General features: G+C 42.4%; 1 long non-coding RNA gene across 1 annotated transcript in view; it reads right to left on the reverse strand.

The window, feature by feature from the left end:
• Positions 1-1,774, reverse strand: part of LOC107656707 (uncharacterized) — a 9,443-nt gene extending 7,669 nt beyond the window's left edge. Inside the window, exons 1-2 of the long non-coding RNA XR_001630591.1 lie at positions 1,702-1,774; positions 586-589 (exon numbers count right to left, since the gene is read on the reverse strand). This is a non-coding gene — a long non-coding RNA (uncharacterized LOC107656707). The remainder of the gene's footprint in view (positions 1-585; positions 590-1,701) is intronic.
• Between the last annotated feature and the right edge of the window lie 3,002 nt (positions 1,775-4,776).

The following is a 4,776-nucleotide window of genomic DNA, read 5'->3' on the forward strand; positions in this document are numbered from 1 at the left end:
ATTTCTTAGAAATATATTTTACCTAGGTGACGAGGATCACTCAGTCGCTTTGTGTCAAACTCAAATGCAGTTACGGGGTTTTTGACCAGTGAATGTGTGCAAATGTGCATTTTGTCCGTCATTAAAACGGCGGCGTTACGTTTTCATCACCAGGTGTTTGTTGTAGCTATATGGGCGCGGCGCTCAGTTTCAAATACATAAATTATGAGCCTTTATAGACAGTGTTTCTTGCATGTACTTATTCAAGTACGCTGAATACTTCAAAACGCTGTACTTATTCAAACAACAAGATCTTTACCCTTGCAGACCTAGTTCAGCTGCTGTGGAACTTCAGTTCATTCAGTCAAGATAGAGGGGGTGGAGTTTACTGACAGTTTGAGCGGATCCAACAAGATTTAGTCACAAGCTCTTTTTAATACCTTTCATTAGCTAAATATTTGTAAAGCAGACAGACAGATGTAGGGTGACCAATATCATTGATTTATTGAAGGAAAAAAAAAAACACCATCACCAAAAAAAGGGCACTTCGGAGTGTAAGGGCAAAAAGGGCATGTGCTCTGCACAGGTTGAGCCCTACCTGTGCACGTGCCTGACTGTGAGGGTCCAACCCTCCAGCATCTTTAGAAAAAGATTAACCAATATCAACATACGCCAGGGTAGGCATTCCTTCAGAGATACACAAAACACTAATGGGCTCAAAATGTTAAATTAAGAACATTTTTAAATAGCTTGTCAAAATGTATTATATGAGAGGTTGTGCTAGTCACAGCTAAAGGGCACTGTTAGACGCATAGCGCCTTTAGCCCTTTGCTACTATTAAAAACTTTTTTTTTATTAACATTCTTAATGCCCCCTCCCGTTATTAACATTCTTTTTTTTTTTATTCTTTATTCAAATACATTACATTTTTTGTTCAAAAAATTATACTTTAAATTCAAATCGCCTGGGATAAAAACATCTGCCAAATGATAAATGTAAATATTACACTGCTTTTCCACCTCAAAATTCTGTTTAAAGTTTCAGTGTAATACAAGTAGAGACAAATCCTTTCTTCTGTATTGTGACATACATCTGTGTGAAATGGACTATCGGAAAAGAAAAAAGTGCAGTAGTGCAGGGTCTTGGTTCTATGCATTGGTTGTTGGTTGGATGGCAGTAGATGTGAATGCAAGCCTGCAGTTGATTATAAGAAGGAGTTTCAGTGGAATGATGAAATCTGGTGTTATGACAAATCAGGTCTCCACTAGGACCCCAGACGATCCCATTGGCTCAAAGAACTTTTATGGGTACTCTCTTTAGTGCCAGATTACAAATCCTACAAAATGACATTATGAACTACATAATAATTACCGTTAATGTCTGTTTAGTTTGCGTATGTACTAGCATACAGATGCCAGATTAAGAAGAACAATGTAATTATGTTTGTTATTATTATTATCATCATTATTATTATTATTATTATTATTATTAACAGTTTATCAAGTGAAAGAAATTAATTTTTTTAAACATCATTATTATTATTATTATTATTATTAACAGTTTATCAAGTGAAAGAAATTAATTTTTTTAAATTATGTACTGTGTAGTAAGCAATTATTTACATATTTTAAATTAATATTGTTTGTGTGCACTAGGTATATCTATTAACTGATGGAGACCCGATTTCAATTGAGGGCCCGGTTTGTCACGACACCGGCTTACATCACTAGAGAGAAGTCTGACATTTCACCAGAAGATCCAGTTAAGAAATTTTGATAAAAATTATTAGGTCTAAATAAATAAATAAACAAACAAACATGGATGAATTACACTTTTTAGATAGACATACTAAAGGCCTGCATTGGGATTGGGATACTGCAAGTCCCACGGGACCCAACGCAAATCTTGCGGGAGTGGGTGGTTCCCTTTCGAGATGGTCTCTCGGCGTTGGGTACAGCTATGCTGATGCTTTGGGGAAACACCTTTCTCCTTAGAACACTGAAACCTGATTCGCATAACGCCATTGCTTTGCAATGGCCAATGGCACTCAAGCGTGTGAAAATAAGGCAGTACAAAGTGTCATTTTCCTCAGAATCTTTCTACTTCACCTGAATTATTTGGAAACCTCACCTTTGTTGTCGAATAATCACAAAAAGTGGATTGTATTGCAATCCTTTTCAGCATTCCGGTGAAGTTGCGACATGTCCTTCAAACTTTGTTCATCCTGCTCGGGACCTCTAGAGCTCCCCGATGATCACAACAGGTGCATTTTCACATCATCTCTAAGGCAGTGGAGGAGCACAACCTAGAGTGGTCCCCTCCCACCGAACAAGAATGAAATAGACTGGACGAGTGCTATCTTCAGCCCCGTCAACGACGTGAGGCCGGCCCGCAAAGGCCTGCCCTATTCTACCCCGAGGTGCACGATGAGGTCTCTAAGGGTGCTTTCACACTATCACTTTTGGTGTGCACCCGGGTTCGATTGACGTCAGATTTCGGTTTGTTTGGATGATGTGAACGCTGTCTTCCGAACTCGGGTGCGCACCCACGAACCGTACCCGAGTCCGCTTGAAAAGGGTGGTCCGGGGTACGGTTCATGTGAACTCCGGTACGGTTCGCTGCTGATGTGAACGCAATCGTACCAAATCGCGGAAGTGAACCGCTATCAAATTAGCCATCTAGCATTGTGACAAGTTTTGCACTCCAGTACTGTTCACTTCTGATATGAACGCAATCATACCAAATAAAAACTGCTAGAAAATGAACTGCTATTAAAGACATATTATTTGATAAAAATGTGTTTTACTCACTTTTCTGACGAGTGTGACTGACGCGCTGCAAGCAGAGAGCTGTATATCTCATTTCTATTTACCTTCAGCATTCTTTAGAGCATTTGCAGTACATTCGTAAGACAGACGTAAGTGCCGTTATGTACCGAAGCTTTGTAAACAAAACGAACGGTTCAAAAACTTAAATATATAAAAGTGCAGAGAGCAATGTTTTGCATTTGCCGCCTTCTCCTGTGCCGTCGTTACTAAGCAACGGGGTAAACAGCTGCTGGCTTGATGATGCAAACGAACCGCGGTTCGGACCCAAATAAAATAATATGAACGCAGTCCAGCGGGGGCAGGGGGAGGGGGGAGCAGGAAAACCAGTCAAGACTGTCCAGTTTCCTTCCTGATGGCTTTCGGAGGAAGAGGAGAATGGAGTCTGACGACAGCGACGGCCCAGCATTAAAAAGAAGAAATGTCTTGTCTGTTCCCCTTGCCTCCCTGCCAGTTGCAGGCAGCAAGGACAAAGAATGTTATTCTGTGTTTGTTCCACATGTTTGTGCAATAAAAAACAAACAACTTCACAAAAAAATCACAGCTCCCCGTCACCCAGCAGCAAGCTGTCAGATCCTGTCACGCTGAAACCTCTTTCACAGATCGCGGAGGCATTGAGAATATTACCAGGTATATCAGAGTGAGTGTTGAACATGATAATAAACGGCTACACGCTTCAGTTCGCACACAGACCATCCCGGTTCAACGGCTTGGTGACGTTGGAAGTTCAAGCTCCAAACGCTCCAGTTTTAAGAGCAGAGATTCACAATCTCCTCCTGTGCCTTCTGAGGAACACAAAACTATTTTCTAGTTTCAAATAAAGACAGCGGTCTTCACCCTATTCTAGGCTTACATCATTTAAATCGCACTCTAGCAAAATACTCATTCAAAATGATTATGCTGAAACTAATCCTATTGCTCGTTCAACCCCGGGACTGGATTATTTCAGTGGACCAAAAGGATACTTATTTCCATATCCAGATAGCCCCTCGTCACAGACACTTTCTGAGATTTGCTTTCGAAAGGGTGGCCTATCAATTTTCGGTCCTCCCCTTCCACTTTCACCAAGTGCATGAACACAGCCTTCTCCCCTGTTCTATTGAAGGGAATACGAATAGTGAATTACCTATATGACTGGTTAATTATGGCTCCCTCAGTGAGCGAGCTTTGCGGCCACAGGAGTTTTCTTATCAGCCACCTCCAGCGTCTGGGGCTCACAATCAATATGCAAAAAATCCAGCTGCAACCCATGCAAAATAATCCTTTCCTGGACGTGAGTCTGGATTATATCTCCATGCGAGCCCACCTGCTACCAGAGTGCTCGAGGGCCATCATGAACTTGCTTGCAGCGTTCAAAGAGGGCCAGTCATGCCCCCTGAAATGCTTTCAGGGAACACTGGGACTGATGGCAGCTGCCTCAGTGGTGTGCCGCTTGGGACTGCTTCAGATGCAGCTGTTTCAACTATGGCTGAAGATGTGCGTTCCTGTGTCAGCCTGGCATGCGGATTCGATGCGCACATTAGTAACGCACAGATGTTTAGAAACCTTGGCCCCTTGGATGGACACAGCTCTCTATGCACAAGGTGTTCCACTTGTGGTCAGATATGCGAGAGGAAAGTTATCACAACGGATGATTTGTGTACAAGCTGGAGAGCCCTTCGCAATGGCCATCCAGCGTCCGGCATTTGGACAGCCACGGAAAGAAAATGGCACATAAACTGCCTGGAGCTTAAGGCAGTTCACCAGGCACTCAAGAGTTTTTATGCTCAAGTTCATCACACACATGTTCTCATTCACAAGGACAACATGTCAATGGTAGCATATATACAGTATAAATCGCCAGAGAGGCATCCACTCTCTCGCTCGCGACAAATCTGTTGGTGTGGGCGGATCAACATCTCTTGTCGATGCACTGTCCATGTCCCTGGCCACCTGAACTGCAGGGTGGACATGTTATCAAGGCAAAGAGTGA

This window comes from Sinocyclocheilus anshuiensis, unplaced genomic scaffold (genome assembly GCF_001515605.1).
Source record: "Sinocyclocheilus anshuiensis isolate Anshui unplaced genomic scaffold, SAMN03320099.WGS_v1.1 scaffold1683, whole genome shotgun sequence".
Taxonomy (NCBI): Eukaryota; Metazoa; Chordata; class Actinopteri; order Cypriniformes; family Cyprinidae; genus Sinocyclocheilus; species Sinocyclocheilus anshuiensis.